The 23,557-nt window shown below is 39.3% G+C and overlaps 1 protein-coding gene across 7 annotated transcripts in view; it reads right to left on the minus strand.

Moving 5' to 3' along the window:
- DENND4A (DENN domain containing 4A) overlaps positions 1–23,557 on the minus strand; it is a 179,597-nt gene that overhangs the window by 136,339 nt on the left and 19,701 nt on the right. The window lies entirely within an intron of this gene.

A 23,557-nucleotide genomic window follows, 5' to 3' on the forward strand; every position in this document is an offset into this window, starting at 1 on the left:
ACCATTATCATATTTTCTTATAATTGAGTAATTTAGTAAGTTGTGGTTATGAATCTTTTTAAATACCAAATGAAAAGATGCCAATTGACAAAGTTTTAGAATAAAGCCAGTCCAACTGTATTGGACCAATCTACCAAAAGTTAGCTTTACAATTCTGGAGACACACACATACATACACATACATTCCCATAAAAACACAGAGTTTCAATTAAGAGACACACCGTTTCCTATGGAAACAAGTTGAAGTACAGAAATCACAAGCAGGTTAAAAGGAAGAAACCTAACGATAAGCTAAATCACAGCTTTAAGCAATATAGACTAGCTACTTATTAACAGGGAAATAGCAGTAACAGACTTCAGATTTGCATAACTTGGTTGGCCCTGGAGATGAGTATGTCTGTGGGAAGTGAGGAAGAAAAAGGGAAAGGGCCAAAATTATCTGCCTCAAAGATTTGATAATGTACCTTGGAATGGAGGATGAAAAGTATGAATGGGAATGTAAGTATAATCTTACATTTTGGACTGCTAAAAATGGTCAGGACTGAAAACTAGGATACTCAGACTCACCAAAAAATCTCAGGCAGTAAATATGGAGTGGTTTGGGTTTTTTTTTTCAAATATTTAAAAAATCTTATTGCTGGCAGCAGAGACAAAATGATTACTGACCTACTAAAATTTTAATTCAACATCAGATTATCACAAAATTTTTCTATTAAAATACTCTGATTGTATATGTAAATAAATCTTAAAAAAAAAAAGTGAGTGAAATTTATTTAGTAAATCACCCTTTATCTGAATGGAAAGTCACGTTCCACAGAATGACTGTCAATGTGCTCCCTATAGCTATATAAGTTAAATTATCTTTCAGCACAGACCCTTAAATTTTTGTTATCTTAGTTGAACTTTTCCTTGAGATATTGTATGTTCAGTACAGTTTTAAGATATAACATGGGGAAGTGGATTTGGCTCAACTAACAGAGCACCTGCCTACCACGTGGGAGGTCCAGGGTTCAAACTTAGGGCCTCCTGACCCGAGTGGTGGGCTGGCCCACGCACAGTGCTGATGTGTGCAAGGTATGCCATGCCATGCAAGGGTGTGCCCCACATAGGGGAGCCCCACGCACAAGGAGTGCACCCCGTAAGGAGAGCTGCCCCACGCGAAGAAGGCACAGCCTGCCCAGTAGTGGCACTGCACACATGGAGAGCTGATGCAGCAAGATGACACAAAAAAAGACACACAGATTCCCAGTGCTGCTGACAAGAATACAAGTGACCCCAGAAGAACACAGAAAGAATGGACACAGAGAGTAGGCAACTGGTGGGGGGGGGGGGGGGGGAGGGGAAAGGGGAGAGAAATAAATAAAAAAAAAAAGAAAGAACACAAAAATTTATGGCATACCTTTTGTCCAGTTTCTCCCAATGGTACTATCTTGTAAAACTATAGTACAATATCACAGTTGGGATATTGACATTGACATTGATATAATTCACCTAACCTTGCTCTGATTTTCCAAGTTTTTCTTATATTCATTTGTGTATATATAGTTATATGCAGTTTTATAACAAATGCATGTTTGTGTATCCTCCACCATAGCCAAGTAACAGAACAGTTTCATCACAACTACACTGAGTGTCCCTTTTTATAATCACACCCACCTCCCTTTATCCCACCTCTGCAAAAATAATCCCTGTGAATTTTTTAACAGAAAGCACATACAGGGAAAACGGACTTGGCCCAGTGGTTAGGGCGTCCGTCTACCACATGGGAGGTCCGCAGTTCAAACCCCGGGCCTCCTTGACCCGTTTGGAGCTGGCCCATGAGCAATGCTGATGCGCGCAAGGAGTGCCCTGCCATGCAGGGGTGTCCCCCGCGTAGGGGAGCCCCATGCGCAAGGAGTGAGCCCCGTAAGGAGAGCCGCCGAGCTCGAAAGAAATGCAGCCTGCCCAGGAATGGCGCCGCCCACACTTCCCGCTGACGACAACATAAGCGGACAAAGAAACAAGACGCAGCAAATAGACACAGAGAACAGACAACCAGGGGAGGGGGGAAATAAATCTTTAAAGAAAAAAAAAAAAGGAAAGCACATACAGACTATGGAAGGAAAAGATGCTTCCAAAAGCAATGTCTACTTACAAAATAGGTTACAGAAACAAACCAGGGCACAAAATAGTATCGTATATGGTGTGAAAAGACCTGTTCATCATATTTACTCAGCCATCTGCAACATATCTGAACATGATTATATAGACATATAAATGCTCAGTCATAATAAGCATGCACACAAAACATAAGGAGGAGGGCTGAGAGTGATCATCTACTAAGTCATGATTAGTTCTGAGATAAACTGACCTATCAAGGATAAGTACAAGACTGGAAGCAAGTGGACAATATAAAATAATGCTATAAGGGAAGTGGCTGTGGCTCAAACAATTGAGCTCCCATTTACCATATGGAGGCCCTGGGTTTGAACCCCAGGACATACTTGTAAAAAAGAAGGAAGAAAGGAATCCCAGACCTGCATGGTAAGACACAGGCCCCTACACAATGAAGCGCCACACCAAAAAGACAATGACGCAACCAAACAAAGAAAAAAAAAATGCTACAGAACAACTACAATGGGGATTTCTAGGAGTCTTTTTTATTATATTCAAGGGCAGCCCTGTATCTCATCCAGAAATCAGTTTAGGGCCAAAATAACTGGTAGTCCCTTGAGAATAAGAATTTGGTCTTGATAGAACAGGACAGACCAGAAATAACTTAATCTAGTGTTAATATACAGAAACTTCTTGTCTCTCCATATGGTTTGTAATTTCAAAGGCAGGAACCCTGACTTTTATGTTACGAATGAGGTCAGTACATGAGAAAAAAGTGTGAAAGTTAAAACATCATAGAATCACAGGATTTTAGAGTTAGGAAGGTCCTTGGAGACTGAGTTTTAATTCCTCCTTTTACTATTGAAGAATGAGATATAAAAGTTAAATAGCTTACTAAGACCAAACACTAATTTATGAATCAACTCTCACGGCTTTTAATTAGGAATTTCACTATATCATACTTCATATTCAAGAATGGAAGAGAAGAAAGTAATTAATTACCTGAGACCTGCATGCTACTTAGTGAACATGGGCTTTGATGGACAAAAAAAGAATACATAAATTAATAGGTAAGTGGGAAAAGTTAAACTGGCTGAAGAGTGAGGCAATTAGCAGGTAAGAAAAAGAATAACTAAATTTGAGAGAAAAGGGTAAAAAAGAAAAGGAAAAAAAGGTTCAACAAGGAAATATGGCAAGAAAAAGAATAAAAAAGACCAGAGGAATGGGAAGTGGATTTGGTTCAATTGATAGGGGTCCACCTATAATGTGGGAGGTCCAGGGTTCAAACCCAAGGCCTCCTGGCCTGTGTGGTGAGCTGGCCCACATACAGTGCTGACACGTGCAAGGAGAGTCGTGCCATAATGGGATGTCTCCCTTGTAGGGGAGCCCCACGCAAAAGGAGTGTGCCCTGTAAGGAGAGCAGCCCCGCACAAAAAAAAGTGCAGCCTGCCCAGGAGTGGCACCACACACACACAGAGCTGATGTAACAAAAAGAGACACAGATTCCCAGTGCAGCTGATAAGAATACAAGCAGACACAGAAGAACACATAGTAATTGGACACAAAGAACAGACAACTAGTGGTGGGGAGGAAGGGGAGAGAAATAAATAAAAAATGAATCTTAAAAAAAAAAAAAAGACCAGAGGAAAACAGTATAAAAGGCATAAAAGTAAAAGAACAGTACAGAAATTGGAAGGAGAAAGATGAGGAATAGTTAAAAAGAGATAGGGAAATGGAATTTGGATAATTTTTAATGCTATTTACATTCTTTTTTGAATTTTATTTACATTCTTCTAAAATAAACTATCTGATTTCTCATTCCTACAATGAAATTAGTTTCCCTATAAACTAGTAACATTAAAAAACTACCAGCCTGTCACTGAAAATGTGTTCAAACTCAGTACTGTAAATGAAATGCAAATATATGGGGTTTAGCAGTGTACACTGAAAGGAAGTCTGTTTTTAAATTTCAGCTCTTGCACCATTCTTTTTTACTTAACTTCCCATACGCATACTGCTCCCACATCGCAAAGTTCTTCCTTCCTCTTTGAAATATCATGCATTTGTTAGCTGGTATCTAAAATGAATTGTTGCCACCACTGGAATCATCCCAAAAGTTTCTCCCAACGTACGATATGTAGCTTTTCTTCCCTATTTCACAGCCATACACAAGCTACTTGAAAGAGTACTCATTGGACTGACTAAAAATGTTGTGGTTGCAGCGATACGTATTCCAGAAAAACATGTTCTTAAACCTCATCCATTCCTGTGGCTGTGAATTCATTTTAAGTAGAACCTTATGATGAGATTAATTCAGTTAAGGTATCACCTACCTCCATCAGGATGGGTCTTACTCCCATTACTGGAGTCTTTTTAGAAGCAGAATGAAATTCAAACTGACAGAGCCACAGACAAAACAAGGTGGAATTCAACAGAACCATAAGAGCAGAGAGAGGCAAGGGCTATGTGCCTTGTCATGTGACAAGCTAAGGACCAAGGATCACTAGCGGCCAGCCCCAGAATGCCACAGCCTTTGGGAAGAAAGAATATCCTTGATGATGCTTTCATCTGGACCTTTTTCCTAACCTCAAAACCATGAGCCATTAAATTCCCATTGTTTAAACCCACTCATTGCACAGTGTTTGCTTGGGCAGACAAGGAAACTAAAACAAATACATTCACGTGAGACAAGCAATATAAAATTCAGACACATTAATATATAATAAAAATGAGATTAATTGATTAAAAACATAACCTTTTTTAAAAACAGATATACAAGATTTATAATTTGGTCAATATTGAACATTTCAATTTCTTAACTATTTCATTTCACTGCCTATTTAAATATACTTTAAGCTTTTTTAAAAGTTCCTTTTTACTTTTCCTCACAAACTATATCAAATAACATGACTTGAAAAAGTCTTTGAAAATTAATACTTGAAAACAACTTTGAAAATTCCATTTTCTCTCAGTTAATAATGATCAATACCATTTTTTAAGTTTATAGGACCTAGATGATCAAAGACTATTAAAAGATAATAACAACAGAAGGAAACCCAAATACTAAAACACTTAGAAGAATCATTAGCCTTACAAATAATTTTTAAAATGTAAACTAAACACTGAAGTACTAAAGCATAGCCATTAAATTAGCAAATATGAATAAAAAACATTAAACACAATGCTAGTGATGCTGTAGGGATAGTCTCACACTTAAAAATTGTTAATCACACTGATTTGGTACAATTTTTCTGAAAAATAATCCAGCAATTACTAAAACTGATTATAATCTCAACTAATTCTATTTTGGTGAAATCATCTCAAGAAAAATTATTTTCATCAAATGACTAGTCTGAAAATATAACTGCATCTGCTCAAAGATTCAGAGAATTTTGGAGCAGAAAAGAACCTTAAAAATCATTTGGTTCAATCTCATCATTTTGTTGAAAAGGAAATTAAAGTCCAGGAAGGCTAATTTGGTTTGCCCAAAGTAATACAGCTTATCAGTAGGAGAGCATGGCCTAAAACTCCTTATCCTAGATCTCTTGCTACTATTCCATGCAGACCATTAAAGTTCCACGAAGATTGAAACAGTGACCCAAAACTGCAGAACTGACCAGGATAAGCTGGCCAGTTTAGTGAGACTGTATAATACTCTGCTCTTTCTAATCGTTCTGATAGGCAGAACCAACCTTAGACAATATTTCTTAAACCCCCTTAACCAACTTCCAGCAATCAAGTCATCTCCAAAACCTTCCCTTTCTTCTTACTCCCAAGAAAACTTCTTAGTCGCACTAACTGCTGCTCAATTTCAAAATTTCTATCACCAAACCTGACTCTTCACTGAAGTCCAAAAAATCTCCTTTTAACTAAATTGGCATGTCTCACAGACATAACAGAACTACTAATTTCCTTGCCAAATCTCCACCTTTAGGCGTAAGCCCACACTCCGCCCTACCTGACCCCACTCTTCCACACATATACTCTATAAATTCACCAGGAAGGACATAAATTTGAACCTGAGATTTTTGCCTCTACATTTCAGTACATGTTATATCAGTCAAGGAAGTTAATATTTATGGTCCAGACAGAACAAAAATTTTAAATAAGCATAATAAACAACTTTAGGAAAATAAAGTAGGATAGTAGGAAAATAATAAGGAATAAGCACAATTAAAAACCACTTGGAGATCTTGGATATGAAAAATATAAAAATTGAAAACATTTTAAATCAGTTGGGTTAAGTAACAGATTAGAATTACAGGAATAAAAGACATAAGACATCAGGAAACAACAACAAAAAAAAACCCTAGACACTTGACAGAAAAATCTAAGAACAAAGATAAAGAGAAAATTCTAAAACTTCCTAGAAAGAAAAAGTAGATTATTTACAAAGTGGGTGGGGAGGGCAAGAGTGGGAAGTCTGGCTAACTCCAGACTCTTCTAATCAGTAACACTGGAAGTTAACATAGTAATATTTTTTAAATGTTGAAAGGAAGTAAATTTTACATATAGCTAAACTATCATTTAAATGCAAGGATAAAATTAAGATATTCGTAGAAATATAGGAACATAAGGACTCAGAAGGTTTACCAAGGAGTCAGCTAAACAGAAAAATAAATTGTTGATCTAAAGATTACTTATGGATTGGGGGAGTGTGTGGACTACAATGTGGACCACTGTCCATGTGGTGCAGCGGTGGTCCAGAATGTATTCACCAGGTGCAGTGGATGTGCCACAGTGATGGAAGAGGTTGTTGATGTGGGTGGGGTGGGGGGTATATGGGGACCTCATATTTTTTTAATGTAACATTTAAAAGAAAATAAAGGAAAAAAAAGATTACTTATAACTGCATGTCCTTAAAGAATCACAGAATTTGAGTGAAACCTTGTGAGAGAAGTTTATAATAATAAGAGAAAAAAAAACAACAAGAGAACTCTATAAGATATGGCAAGAAAACATGAATAAGTAATTTACAGGTTCACTATTGAACATGGGGGAGGGGGGGATATACCTATAGCAATCCGGAACATGTTCTGTCTGGTTCCTAGAGAACCAGAATATGGCATAGCAGAGGTGGGGGAAAAATAGAGGACAGTGAGAATCTGCCAAAAAAAATGTCTTATTCAAGGGCAAGATATAAATAATCAGTAAGCCAAAAAAAAAAATTGATAGACGAAAATAAATATTAACAGAAATATGACTACACAAAGAATAAGTTGAACAAATGGTAATACAACAAAATGTTAATATCAAACAAAACAGCACATTATGCTAAGTGAAAGAAACCAGACACAAAGTACTACATATTGTATGATTCTATTTACTTTAAATGTAAATATCAATCAATTTATAAAGATGAAATAAGATTAGTAGTTATGTAGAAGAAGGAATTCTTTTTGAAATAATGAAATTGTTCCAAAAATTTTTGTGGCAATTAATACACAACATTGTGATTATACTAAAAGTCATTGATTACACACTTTGGATAGATTGTGTGGTATGTGAATATAACCCAATAAAACTGCAAAATAAATAAAGAGTAGTTATCAGAAGAATAAAAATAGACTATGTAAGGACAACCAGCAAGATGGCGGCAGAGTAAGGAACTCCTAGAATCAGATCACGCTACAGGGCAGTTAGTAATCACCCTGAGCTATCTAAAGCACCTGTTTGGGGTCTCCAGGAGACCAGAAGAGTAACCTGCAACATCCATGAAAGAATGGAAGGAGGAGAATGCCCACCTGCAAAGAAGATTCATAAGTAGAGCTGACGCCGGCTAGTAAGATAGAGAATCAACAGATGGATCTGGAACGTGGTAAGAAAATCCACGCTGACATCAATAACACCAAGAAGGCTGCTGGAAGACCCTCCCTCAAGATTCTGTCACTCAGAAGACTTCCTCTGGAACCAGGAGTAGCCCTGAATATTGCCCCAAGGATTTTATAATTGAGCCCTCCTGGGGGACTGATGAGTAAAGTAATCAATCAAAACAGCAAACAGATAGAACTCCTCCCCTGCCATTAGCAAAGGGGCGGAATAATTAATGGTTTGAAAAGCAAGTGCCAAGTTTTTTTTGCTCTCTTGCCTTCGCCCTGTCCTGGTGCCTGTCCCAGTGCCAGTCCTTGTGCCTACTCCTGCCTTCTGCACCCTGCTCTCACCATTTTTGCCCCTGCCATGGTCAAAACGCAAGTAAAACCTGGGCATTTATAATCTGTAATGGGGAACTGTAGTCTGTAATCAGCCCACTTTATCAATCTTCAGCCCCTTTCTCTCTACCTGGAACCCATAATCTGTTATTTTCCCCCATTTCTCTTCCCTCCCTACCTTAATAAATTACTGGCCTAACTCACTGACGTGCTCTTGAAATTCCTTTCGGCAGCATGGTCAAGAACCTAGACAAAATCCAGTTACAGAGCAATCCACACCCCAGAGGCCAATACCCATCCTCCACTGAATGGGACAAGCTGCCTCAGGAGCTATTCCGTGGCTGGAATTGGAAGCTCCACTTCCAAAAACAGGGGAGGAAGAGACACTGGGCACCAACTTCAGCTACTGATTAGTAAATTTGGCTGGCTAAAGTATAACCCTAAGAACAGCTAAAGTTTGAACCTAAGTTGGAAAGAGGCTGATAGCCACCATTTTCACTCCACCCCAGCATAAGAGGAAGTCAAGCTGACTGAAAATCACAACGAAGGTAGGAACCGGCTTCTTTCTCCTAGACTGGACTGCAGCCCCACCTCTAGGAGAGAGGAAGCTGCCTCTCCTGGTAACTGCAGGTACATTCAACTGACACAGACTGAACAGTTGGAAGTCTACCAGGGCAACAACAGTCATTCTGGACCCGCACGGCTTAGACTGCTGCTCATACCTGCAACTCCATTCCTGTTCCAGGTAGAGGAGAAAGGGGCATGAAGCTTCACCAGCTCTGTGGGCAACTACAGTCTAGGACTGCATGACTTAGATTATTACACAAGGCTGTTGCTTTGTCTCTGCCCTGGGCAAAGGAGAAAGCTGGGAGAAGCTTCATTGGTCCCTGTGGTAATGACGGCAGCTTGAGCCTCCACAGTTTAGCACCAACTACATCCTTGGCTCCTACTGAACAACCAGCAAGGGAGAAAGGGCAAGCCCTAAACTCAGAAAGAGAAACTGCATCCAAAATAAATACATCTAGTAAGCCAGATGCCAAGACACCAACAAAAAATTACAGCCCACACCAAGAAACAGGAAGATATGGCCCAGTTAAAGAAACAAGATAAATCTCCAGATGACATAAAGGAGTTGAGACAACTAATCATAGATGTTCACACAAATCTCCTTAATAAATTCAATAAGAAGGCTAAAGAGATTAAGGATATTAAGAAGACGGTGCATGAGCACACAGAAGAATATGAAAGCATACACAAAAAAGTAGCAGATCTTGTAGAAATAAAAGACACAATAAATGAAATAAAAAATACACTGGAATCACATAACAGCAGATTTGAAAGCATTGGTGAGCTTGAAGAAATGGCCTCTGAAAGCAAACATACAAAGGAACAGATAAAGAAAGTAATGGAAAAAAACTGAACAATGTATCGGGGAACTAAATGACACCAAGAGACATGCAAACATATATGTCATGGATGTACCAAAAGGAGGAGAAGGAAAAAGGTGCAGAAGGGATATTTGAAGAAATAATGGTAGAAAAGTTCCCAACCCTATTGAAGGACATAGATATCCATGCCCAAAGTGCTCCCATCTGAATAAATCTGAATAGACAAACTCCAGGACACATACTAATCAAAATGTCAAATGCCAAACACAAAGAATTCTGAGAAGAGCAAGAGAAAAGCAATGCATAACATAGAAGGGATACCCAATAAGATTAAGTGCCAGTTTCTCATCAGAAACCATGAAGGCAAGAAGACAGTGGTCTAATATATTTAAGATACTACAGGAGAAAAACTTCCAGCCAAAAATCTTATATCCAGCAAGACTGTCTTTCAAAAATGTGGGCAAGTTTAGAATATTCACAGATAAACAGAAACTGAGAGTTTGTAACCAAAAGACCAGCTTTCCAGGAAATAATAAAGAGTATATGCTACAGCCTGAAAAGAAAAGACAGGAGAGGCTTGGAAGAGAGTCTAGAAATTATTATATCAGTAATAGTAACTAAAAGTGTCAAAAGAGTAGTGAAAATAAAATACAAAAGATAAAAACCAAATATTTAGGAATAAACTTAAGCACTGATGTAAAGTGCTTGTATTCAGAAAACTACAACTCATTGTCCAGAGAAATAAAAAAAGACCTAAATAATTGGAAGAAAATGTTCCATGCTCATGGACTGGAATATTAAATATCATTAAAGATGTCAATTCCACTCAAACTGATATACAAATTCAATGTAATCCTGATAAAAATTATACCAGCACTTTTTAAATAAATGGAAAACATCATTATCAAACTTATTTGGAAGGGTAAGGGATCCCAAATAGACAGAAACATCTTAAAAAGGAAAAGTGAAGTTGGAGGACACTCACTTCCAGACTTTAAATCATATTACCTAGCTACAGTGGTAAAGTAGCATGGTACTGGCATAAAGACAGACACTTAGACCAATGGAACTGAACTGATGGTTCAGAAAGACCCTCAGATCTATAGTCAAGTGATTTTTGACTAGCTTGTCAAACCCAACCAACTTGGGCAGAACAATCCATTCAAATAATGGTGCTGAGAGAACTGGATATTCATAACCAAAAGAAGGAAAGGGGACCTCTATCTCATAGCTTATACAAAAATTAATCAAAATGGATCAAAAACTTAAATATAAAAAGACCATAAAGCTTCTAGAAGAAAATATAGGAAAATCTTCAAGACCTGGTGGTAGATGGTGGATTATTAAGAGATAGGAGGAGGACTGGGATGGACTACTGATGTTTAACATATGTAGAAGTTTTAATTAACTTTACTGTAAAAGTGTGGAAATGTATAGAGTTGATGAAACACATTTTAGTGAGTAACAGCTAGTTTATAAATGGGAGTGTGGCTGAAAGGGAAGTCTAGGGATGTAAATGCCAAATGACAGAAAACTAGAGGATAATCTAGGGACTGAATAACACAGTAAACCCAGAGATGAATGAGAATTGTGGTTGATAATACAGAATCAAGACTGTCCTTTGTGAACTAGAGCAGATGTACATCACTATTGCAGGGTGGTGGGAATGTGGAGAAGCATGGGAAAAATACAACTGGAGTGACTTATGGACTGTGGTTAACAGTAAAAATGTAATATTCATGCATCCATGCCAAAGATGTACTGTGTTGATAATGCGGGATCATAAAAAATGTGTGCCAAATGTGTGCTATGGACATGGTAATAATCTGATGATATATCTCATTATCTGTAACAAATGTTCCATCATAGTGTACTGTGTTGACAGAGGGGTGTTGTATGAGAATTCTGCCTATGTGCATGCTTTTTTTGTAAGTTTACAACTTCTGTCATAAAAACATATTTAAAAATAATAACAGGGTGGGCTGGGGGTAAAATACATCAAATGAAAAATAAGGACTATGGTTAGTAGTAAGATTTTGATGATATTCTTTCATAATTTGTAATAAATGTCTCATAGCAATGCAAGATGTTAGTAGTGGGTTGATGGCCGAGACAACTGTATGATGTTACGCATGTCTACTTTTAAGATCACAACTTTTACTATACACTTATTGTTTATGTATGTTCGTGTATAAATGAGGGATATAAAAACGATAATAGTAATAGGGTAGGTTGGGGGAAAAATACACCAAATGTAAGACACTTTGGTTAGTAGTAATATTTTGAGAATGCTCTTTAATCATTAGTTAAAAATGTTCCACAACAATCCAAGGTATTGGTGGTAGGGTGAAGTATGACAGCCCTGTATGATATTATGTTTGTTTTGTAAGTTCACAGCTATTACTATACACTTACTGTTTATGTATGAGTGATATACTTCAATAAAAAGTTAAAAAATAAAAAAAACAGACTATATAACTTTCAATTGGTATGCAGAAAAATATGATTTATCCATAGAAAATAGGAAAGGACAAAGAAAAAATGAAAAGAAACCAGGGTAAGCAGAAAACATCAAATAAGAATGTTTAAGAATAAGTCCTAATAAAATAGTAAGAGATGAAATTTTAGCATATTTTAAAAAAAAGCTCTTTGAAAGCACTCTTGGAGGTTATATGTCAGCCTTCTTGCTGATCTTGAACAAACCCGGCATGCTCTAGCCTCAGGGTCTTTTTTTTTCCTCCCACTTTATTTTTTTTATTCCCCTCCCTCACCGCCCCTGTAGCTTTTTGCATGCTGTCTGCTCTCTGTGTTCATTTGCTGTGCATTCTTCTGTGTCTGTATTTATTTTATATCCTCTCCCCTCCTTGCAGCTTGCTTGCTGTCTGCTCTTTGTGTCCATTCGCTAAGCTTGTCTGTGTGTTTGCTTGTCTCCCTTTTTTGTTGCGTCACCTTGCTGAGTCGGCTCTCTGCGGCGCTTGCAGGCCAATTGGCTCTCCAGAGCGTGCGGGTGAGCCTGCCTTCACAAGGAGGCCCAGAATGTGAACCCAGGGCCTCCCATATGGTAGACAGGAGCCCAACTGATCGAGCCACAGCCGCTTCCCTTTCCCACTTTATTTTTTAAAAGATACTTCGATTACATAAATGTTACAGAGAATATATAGGGGATTCCCATATGCCCTGCTCCCCACACCTCCCACATTTTCCCATATTAGCAACATCTTTCATCATTGTGGTACATTCACTGCATTCAATAATTGGAGCATTGCCACTAAGCATGGATAGTTTACATTGTAGTTTACACTCTCTCCCATCTGACTCTGTAGGTTATGTCTGGATATATAATGGCCTGTATCTGTCATTGTAATATCATTCAGGATGATTCCCAAGTCCTGAAAACACTCCCCTGTTATACCTGTTTTTCCCTCTCCCTAACCCCAGACCATCCATGGTCACTGCCTCCACAACAATGGTATTTCTTCCACTGCTAGAACTGCAATAGGTCTATAGTAGAATACTAGTAAGTTTACTTTAGTCCATAGTTCGTTTAACAATCCTGAGGACTCTGGGATGGTGATGCCCACTCCACCATTAATTGAGGGGGGCTTTAATCCCATACATCTCATGGATGGGACTCTCTTGCTTGCAGCTGTAGGCACTTTGACTTCCTTGGCATGTTGTTTGTCCATCATCTCCTTCCCGTTAGTTGTCCTGGGTGAGTCTACTGAACTGGAGAGCAGATGTTGCAACTCCGTTAAGATTCAGGGCACAGCTGGCACATGGAGAGCCCAAAGAGTTAAGTCTTTTGAATGTACACCTACCAACTCTGGTACTAATGATAGATTCAAACAGAAGGGCAAAACAGTCATGCATAGGGAAACCACTGCTGAGTCTGACTGTCACATTGGGGAGCATAAATACCAGATACCTTAAATAAATAAATACCTTGCCCACTGGCAAGGGACGAAATTCCTGAGCTATCTGCCCTGACTACAGTTCTGGATTTCTCCATATCCCTGAGGAGACTCGCTATTTTGTATAGTATCTCTTTTGGCTGTCAATGAGATCCTGTTGAGATGTGCATAAGTGCTACCTCTGGGATGGCTTCCTGACTCACTTTGATCTCTTAGCCAATCAAACTCATTTGTCTTTAGCTTTCCCCCTTTTGGTCAAGGTCTTTTTTTCCCCCCCAGATACACTATTTGTTGGTACTTGATAGCAATCCTTCAGCACCAAGTAGGCTCATCCCTAGTAGTCACGTCCCATACTAGCGGGGAAGTTATTGCTTTTATATGCTGAATTCAGTTTAGAGGCCAAAACTGAGCAAAAAGGAGGTTCCCAACAGGTAACTCTTAGGCACCCTACATCACTATAGCCTCAGGATCTTTATACTTCTCTCTGCCTGGAATGGTATTCCCCACAGCCAGCCGAGGCAGCTGCATCAATCATTTTTTTCAGGTCTTTACTAAAAGGTTACCTTCTCAGGGAGGCCTTTCATGACCATCCTACTAAAATTTTCAACAGCCTCTCACACCTAACATGTTATATTCTCATTTTTCCTCCTTTATTTTCTCATCTTAGCACTTTTCACTACCAAACATACTATATATTGAACTTATTCTTTTTTTTTTTTTTTTTACTGTTTTTCCCATAAGATCGTAGACTGTAAATTCCTTGAGCGTGGGGATTTTTCTGTTTTATTCACTGTTGTATAACCAGCACCTAGAACAATGCCTGGTGAACAGGAGGTAGTCAATTTTTGGTGAATGAATAAACAAACCAAGGTGCCTGTAACTAAAGGAATAGATTTTAAAATGTGGCAGATACCTATGAATGAATACCACACAGCAGTTTGAAGCATTGAAGTAGATGAAAACACAGCACCATGAATACTTTTTTAAAACTTTAGTGTTGAATGAAAATGGTAAGAAACAGAAAGGAATCTACAGCAAAATTTTTTTTTTAAGATTTATTTATTTAATTCCCCCCTCCCCTAAGGTTGTCTGTTCTCTGTGTCTATTTGCTGCATCTTGTTTCTTTGTCCGCTTCTGTTGCCCTCAGCGGCATGGGAAGTGTGGGCGGCGCCATTCCTGGGCAGGCTGCACTTTCTTTTGCGCTGGGCAGCTCTCCTTACAGGGCGCACTCCTTGCGCGTGGGGCTCCCCTACGCGGGGGACACCCCTGCGTGGCACAGCACTCCTTGCGCGCATCAGCACTGCGCATGGGCCAGCTCCACATGGGTCAAGGAGGCCCGGGGTTTGAACCGCGGACCTCCCATGTGGTAGACGGACGCCCTAACCACTGGGCCAAGTCCGTTTCCCTACAGCAAAATTTATACAAATTAAAGTCACATGTATATTTGAAACATCACCAGAGTTTTCAAAGATATATTCAGGATGATGTACAAAAAGGGGGAAAAGGGAATGAGAATGAAGATGAGGGAATAAAAGATAAAATAAAATTAAAATAGGGTCCTGGGAAGCAGATGTGACACAACCACTTGGCCACCCACCTACCACATGGGAGGTCCCCGGTTATATCCCAGTGCCTCCTAAAAGAAGATGAGCAGATGCTGCCTCCCTGCAGCAATGAGCTAAACTCTGCCCCTGCCCAACAAGCTAGACTCCATCCCTGCCGCAATAAGCAGAGGCCACAAGCCAACAGACACCACAGCCCACGGGAAGTGGATTTGGCCCAGGCCATTGGTCACTTACCTCTCACATGGGAGGCCCTGGGTGTGGTTCCTGATGCCTCCTGGAGAAGGTGAGCAAACAATGAGCAGACAGATGAACAAACCATCTGTTTAAAGATTTAAAATAAATCTTTAAAACAAACAAACAAATTAAAAAAAACCCAACAGGATCCTACATGGGCCAATGGCAAAAGTATGCTATGAAAAAGAGAACTAGGATTAAATAATTTTCTATATCTGTAGTCCTTTCACCTCACTTCTTCCCAAATAGAGATACTTAACACTGGTTTCAGCAACACTCAAATCAGTATAACTTTAAGAAAGCCATTTCAGTGACATGTTAAGAAAGAAAGCCCAAATGGAATAAACTGAGGAGAGAATGGGAGGTAAGGAAGTATCAATAACTCTGTGGAGGAGTTCTGAAGTGATGGGGAGCAAGGAAATGGAGCAGTAACAGGAAGAAAACATGTAATCAAGACAGGGCTTTTTAAAAGGATGAACAAAACTAATGGAGGTATGCTGATGGCAATCATCTAGTAGAGAGAAAAAAATGAGGATATGAAGAGAAAGGGGATGATTGTTGTGATTTGGAGCTATGCATCCCAGAAAAATATGTTCTTAAACTAATCCATTCCTGTGGGTGTGAACTTCTGTAAACAGCACCTTTTGATGAGGTAATTTCAGTTAAGAAGTTGTTCAGATGAATCAGGACGGGTCTTAATCCTATAACTGAAGGCCTTATAAAGAAGGTCAGAGAGAGGAAGAAAAAATCAAAGGAGCAGGAGCCAAAAGCTGAACATCAATGGAAAACAGAAATGAGAAGCCAGGAGAGGCCACCATGTGCACTGCCAAAGGGCAGAAGTATCAAGGGCCAAATATCACCAGCAGCCAGCCCCAGAATGCCAGAGTCTTCTGGAAGAAAGAATTGCCTTGATGATGCCTTGATTTAGAACTTCTCTTAGTCTTAAAACTGTGAGCCGATAAATTCTTGTTGTTTGAGTGAACCTATTCCATGATATTTGCTTTGGCATCCAGGAAACTAAAATAACTGTAAAAGCAAAAACCTTGAGAAAGTATGAAGGGATGAGATCCCAAATATAAATATCAGGTCTTCTCTTAGAGGCAAGGAATTTTTCCCATTATAATAAGTAAACTTTCCATAATAAAAAAAGTTTTAATTAGCAATAATTTTCCTGAATATGTAAAGCTTTGATGATGTGGGTTCTTAACCTTTTTTGGGTCATGAACCCTTTGAGAAAGTAATTAATGCTATGGATCTTTTGTTCCCTAATATATACATGCAGAAAATTTTTACGTACAATTTTAAGGATTCACTCCCCAAGCTAATCACACAGATCAGTGTTTTTTTTTTTGTCTTTTCACTTTAATGAAAGTATAACATATGTATAGAAGACTGCACAAGTCAAGGAAGTATCACAAACTGAACATCACCCATTATAACCACCTCCCAGGTCAAGAAATGGAATATTACCAACGAACAGGAAGACACCTCCTGAGAAAGGGAACTGATGCTTCAGGTATGTAGAAGTTTTAATTAACCTGACTATAAAAGTGTGGAAATGGATAGAGTTGATGGTAATATATTATAACGTGCAGAACTAACACAGTTGGTTTATAAATGGGATTGTAACTGAAAAGGGTAGCCTAGGGATATAAATGCCAATTGAAAGAAAGCTAGAAAATCATCTAGGAACTAAATAACATAATAAGCCCAGAGACAGATGACAATTGTGGTTAATAGTACAAATATAAGAATATGCTTCTATGAACCAGAATAAATGTACATCATTATTGCAAGGTGATAAGAATGTGGAGAAGCATGGGAAAAATACAATTAATGTAACCTATGGACTATAGTTAACAGTAATACTGTAATAGTCTTGCATCAATGCCAAAGATGTACTGTGTTAACAATAGGGTGTTATGGAAAAAATATAACAAATGTACCCTACAGAACATAGTTAGTGGTAATAGTCTGGTATTATCTCATAATCTGTTAACAAAAGTTCTACAACAACATAGTGTTTGTGGAGGGGTACTGTATGAGAATTCCACACATGTACATGATTGTTTTCTAAGTTCACAACTTCTCTAATAAAAATATATTTTAAAAAAGAGGAAGCCACCTCCAATTTTCCCAAAGGTAACTACTATTTTGACTTCTAACACTAGATTACTTTTGCCTATTTCTGAACTTTATATAAATGGAACATGAAAGGACTCATAGTTATGTTTGATCTAGCTTTGTTCACTCTAAAGTATATTTTTGGAATTCAGTGATACTCGTATACATAACAGTAGAGTTTATCCATTTTCACTTCTGTATAGTTTTTCATTTTAAGACTATATCACAATTTTATTTACCCATTCTACTGTTAATGAACATTTGGCTTATTAGGCTATTATAAGTAATTATAAAGTCAGGTACAAATCATTGTGCATGTCCTTTTGTTTTTTAAAGATTTATTTTATTTATTTCTCTCCCCTTCCCCCCACCGTTGTCTGCTCTATGTGTCCATTTGCTGTGTGTTCTTCTGTGTCCGCCTGCATTCTTGTCATGTGGCACTGGGAACTGTGTAGTTTTTTTGGTTGCGTCATCTTGCTGTGTCAGCTCTCCGTGTGTGCGACACCGCTCCTGGGCAGGATGCGTTTTTATCGCGTGGAGCATGCTCCTTGTTCATAGGGCAACCCTATGCAGGGGACACCCCTACGTGGCATGGCACTCCTTGCATGCAGCAGCACTGCGCATGGGCAAGTTCACCACATGGGTCAGGAGGCCCTGGGTACCAAATCCTGGACTTCCTATACGACAGGCGGACACCCTATCAGCTGAATCACAACAGCTTCCCTGTACATGTCTTTTGATGCACAAATACATGAATATTTTTAAATATACCTTAGAAACGAAACTGCCAGTATGTAGGGTATAGGTATACTCAACTTTGGTAGAAATGTCAAACCATTTTCTAAAGTGGTTGTAGTAAAACCTTATATTTCTTAGGTAAGAAGGCTTGGAAAGAAATTTTTTGAAAAATTTTTAGCAAGCAGAGATATTTCTCTGACTGAGCTCTCTAAAATAGATTTGTTGCTATTATTGTTTTAATTAAGTTATTGCTGAATACAGTGCTAGATTATTCAATAAGCAAATAAGCATGTGCTTATTATGGTACTGCAAAAGAGGGACACCAAAAAAATTTTAAACTGACTTTAAATAATTTGATTTCAATAATTTAATATTAAGGTATTCATCTTTTAAAAAATCAGAACTTTGCTGATTTTGCTTCTTTTATAGTTCAGTATTGATTTTATTTTGAATTACTTAAGGGACACTGTAATCACATCAATGCTTAATGATGTTAAGTTTAGAGACAGGAAATTATTAATCTAATTCTCTCATTCATTTATTATATATTTATTGTCTGTTTATTGACATGGACATGTGCCAATCTTATTTTTGGCTACCCCACATCTGAACTCCCTGTTCTATGTTTAGAGAATCTGCCACTATGTGTGTCTTGGAAGGAAGATGGGTCCTAAATTCAACAACCATTAAAGACAAAAAGACCATATTCTCTCTCTTTTTTTTTTTAAAGATTTGTTTATTTATTCATTCCCCACTCCGGTTGTCTGTTCTCTGTGTCTATTTGCTGTGTCTTCTTCTTTGTCCGCTTCTGTTGTTGTCAGCGGCATAGGAATCTCTGTTTCTTTTTGTTGTGTCGTCTTGCTGTGTCAGGTCTCCGTGTATGCGGTGCCATTCTTAGGCAGGCTGCACTTTCTTTCACGCTGGGCGGCTGCTCCTTACGGGGCGCACTCCTTGCGCGTGGGGCTCCCCTACGCAGGGACACCCCTACGTGGCACGGCACTCCTTGCGCACATCAGCACTGCACACGGGCCAGCTGCACATGGGTCAAGGAGGCCCAGGGTTTGAACCGTGGACCTCCCATGTGGTAGACGGATGCCCTAACCACTGGGCCAAGTCCGCTTCCCCATATTCTCTTGATAAACACCCTTCATCTGACTTTATTTCTTCTTTTTAATATTTTCTTCAATGTAACATCTATCCATAAATAGAATGTCTACAAAAAGACCAGATTCTTACTCTCTCTACTTAGGGACCAGGCACATATATTGGTCAACTAGATGTTCTCATGTAAAATTTGAATCTGGAGCTAAAGTTATAGTAACAGTTTAAAATTTATTCTTAGGGCAGTGACATATAGCACCCAGTGGCTATGACCCAGAAATGGCATCCAGTGTCCTAAGGAGAAGTCAATGGTATCTTAAAGGGGAGAAGTATATTTCTATGGCATAACTTTGAATATAATTTAGCCCTAAATTTTCCTTATTTCCTATATGTTCTCTAAGCTTGGTTCAGCTTCCTAGTGAATTTGAAGGCCAACCAATATCCTTCCAAAAAATTCCTTTTCTTTTGCTTTAGCTAACCAGAGTTAAATTCTGTTGTTTGCAACCAAGAATCTTGAACTGGTACCCCTACCACATGTCAGACTCTGTTCTAGGCACTGGGAACACAAAGACAAATAAAACATGACCCTGCCTTATAAGAGTTTAAATTCTAATAAAGAAGACAGAAGTAGATAAAGAATTATGATACGTGTCAGTATATAACAAGAGTAATCACAGAGAGTACAAGGATATACAGGTAAGGCCTTAAGAGTCATAAAATAAGGAAATATCCAAATCCTGAAATAAGGGTAATAGGAGAGAGAGAGAGAAGGGCATTCCAAACAAAAGGAGTAGCAAACCCTCTTCTCTGCTCACCTCCTCCTTACATAGTAGCAAAAGCACATTTAAAGGACAAACGTGACAAAAGGCAAAATGATGGATTTGTGGGAGTGAGAACGAGTCACAATTTGTGACCTTGGTTACAATGGTGATTTTTTAGCTTACTATACTGAAGCAGGCTAGTAAATTAGGGAATCAATATATGGATCTGGAACCTGGCAAGGCCTCCATGTGAACATCAATAACCCCAAGATGGCTGCTGGAAGACCCTCCCCAAGATTCTGCCACTCAGAAAAAGACTTCCTCTGGAAGCCAGGAGAATCCCCAGATGTTCCCCAAGGACTTTATCTTTGGGCCCTCGTGGGAGTCTGGTGGGAGAAATAAGCAATCAAAACAGTAAACAGCCGAAACTCCTCCCCTGCCATTAGCAGAGGGGTGGGATAATTAACAGTTCAAAAAGTGTCACCAGGCCCGAGTTCTCTCTCTTGTACTCTCTTGCCTGAGAGTACCTGAACTCCAGCTGCCTTCTCCCCAGTTTGGATGACCACCCAAGTAAACCTGGGCATTTATAACCTATAATAGGATATTGTAGCCTGTAAATCAGCTCTCTTGATCACTTTTCAGCTTCTTCCTCTCTGCTTGGGACCCCTGATCTATTATTTTCTCCCATTTCTCTTGCCTCCCTACCTGAATAAATTATTGGCCTAACTCACCCAATGTGCTCTTGAAATTCATTTCTCCAGCATAAGTCAAGAAGCTAAATAAAATCCGGTAACAATATGAAAACAAACCTCATGCTTGAAACACACACATACATACATCCCATCCCACCACCACCACAACTGACAGGCTGGCAGCCACCACCACCCTTCCCTTCTCCCCTTACTTCAGTCACTTCTCATAACACTATGGAGCCCTAGGTTTTGGTTTTTTGGTTATTTGGTTATTTTTGATGGGGTGGAGGATAAGAAATGTTAATGAATGGATATAGGAAATGAAAACAGTTACAAGTAAAGGTGCTAATCAATGATCAGAGTAGTGAAGCACAAAGAATTCTGCCAACTGCCTATACTAGTTTTGCTTAAAAGTTAAGTCCAATTTTAGAGAGGGAAAAACACTAATAATAATATTTTACAAACATATACATACATATGTAAATATATAAAACAAAGTTATAGTCCAATATGATTTGATGTTCTAAATAAATTGTATGGGGTAAAAAAATCACTTCTTATAGAATAACCATGCTGAAGTCATACTAAACTATATACAGTTTCCCTTCACACAACTTTCCATCACCTATGCAAATGTAGTTCTTTCTACCAGACTGTTCCTATTCAAATGGCCAGCTTCTGCATGTTTGAGATCTGCTCTTTGAAGACTTCTTGTACTTCTTACCCCATGAGAGATTATCATTCTCTTTCTTATGCTTCAAAAGTATCCTTCACACCAGTATTATAATGATCACATTAATACTGGAATTATTTCTTTAAACATCTACTCTTCGAGAGAAGACAATGTTATATCTCTATGTGCAATATCCTTATAGTACAGTCTCATGTTTGCTAAATAAATAATGATGGGGGAGCAGATGAGGCTCAAGTGGTTGAGTACCTGCTTCCCACATGGGAAGTCCCGATTTGTGCCTCCTAAAAACAAACAAACAAACAAAAACAACAACAAATAAGCGGAAAAACTAACTCAGGGGAGCCAAAGTGGCTCAGTGGTTGAGTGTTGAGCGCCAGCTTCCCACATACAAGGTGCTAGGTTTAATCCCCAGTCCTGGTACCTCAAAACAAAATAAAACAAAACAAAACAAAACCATGTATTGATAATGATATTAATATATAGTTAGAGAAGGTATACATCAATATATGTGTATTCATGAAATACCATGACTCAAACTTTAAATTCTGCATGAATTTACTCCCAGGAGTTTGGAATGGGATTAAAGAACCATGAGTGAATATATAAATGTAACAGCCAGAGGGCAAGCTGAACCATATGCAATGGTGAAATATAACACACAGAAGAAAATAATGAAGTGGACAAGTAGGGAGAAGCAGAGATCCTGCTGTCCCAGGGTGATAAGAAAATAGCTGCCTGGGATACTGAAGGGTTTCCAGTTCCTGATTCCCTTTCCCTTACAAAAGACTGGCTAAACTTGTATCCTTGGGTACTGTAAAATCCCCAGTATCCTTCCTATTAATTTCCTTTTTTTTGAAATAGTTAGTTTGAATTTGGCTTCTATTCCTTGCCATCTAAAGAAACTTGGTTAACATGCCTCAAAAAAAGAAAAGGCAGGACAACCAGCAAGATGGCATTGGAATAAGGAGCTCCTAGAGTCAGCTCCTGCTACAGGGCAGTTTGTAAACACCCAGAGCTCTCTGGAGCTAGCTGAAGGACCTGCTTGGGGGCTCCAGGAGGCCAGAAGAGCATCCTGCCACATCCGTGAAGGAATGGAAGGAGGAGTCTGCCCATCCACAGAGAAGATTCAGTAAGTAGAGTGTTCCATACTGCAGAGGCCGGTGCCCATCTTCTGCTGGAGGCACTCCGCGGCTGGAATTGGAAGCTCCACTTCCCAAAAATGGGGAAGGAAGAGATGGTTGGACACCAATTTCAGCTACTGATGAGTAAACTCTGAGGGCTAAAGTTTAATCCTAAGAACAGCTAAAGTTCAGACTGTCCAAGTAAGAAAGAGGCCGGTAGCCACCATCTTAACTCCGTACCGGGCACGAGGGGAAGCAGCGTGAATTGAAAATCCCAGTGCTGCTAGGGATCAGCTTCTTTCCATCCAGGTCAGATTGCAGCTCTAGTCTAGTCCCCAGACCCACCTCCGGCAGGGAGAAAGCAGTGGGGACCTGCGCCAGCCTCTCCAGGAAATTACCAACCAACCTACAAAGAGGCCGGTGATTATCCTACTCTGGCGGTGCAAGCCACCCCAGGAACTATTCTGTGGCTGAAATTGGAAGCTCCATTTCCCAAAAATGGGAGGAGAAGACAGTTCGCTGCCGATTTCGGCTACTGATTAGTAAACTCGTCTGGTTAAGGTATAACCCTAAGAACAGCTGGGGTGCGAATCTGTCCAATTTGGAAAGAGGTGGTGTACACCATTTTGACTTGGCCCCCAGCCTGAGGGGAAGCCAGGACTGAAAATCACAGTGACAGCAGGAACTGGTTTCTTTCACCTAGACCGGCCTGCAATCCCAGCCTATGCTTCAGCCCCACCTCTGGCAGGCAGGAGGCTGGTGGACCCTGCACTAGCCTATCCAGCTAAATACGTACCTTTGGCTAGCACAGACTGAATAATTAGAAGTCCACGGGGCAACTGCGGTCATCCTGGACCCGCATTGCATAGATTCCTGCCCATACCTGCAGCTCTATCCCCGCCCCAGGCAGGGGAGAGGGGAGGGGCCTGAAGCTTCATCAGTCTCTCTGGGCAACCAAAGTCTAGGCCTGTACTACCTGGATTAC

This window comes from Dasypus novemcinctus, chromosome 3, assembly GCF_030445035.2.
Source record: "Dasypus novemcinctus isolate mDasNov1 chromosome 3, mDasNov1.1.hap2, whole genome shotgun sequence".
NCBI lineage: Eukaryota > Metazoa > Chordata > Mammalia > Cingulata > Dasypodidae > Dasypus > Dasypus novemcinctus.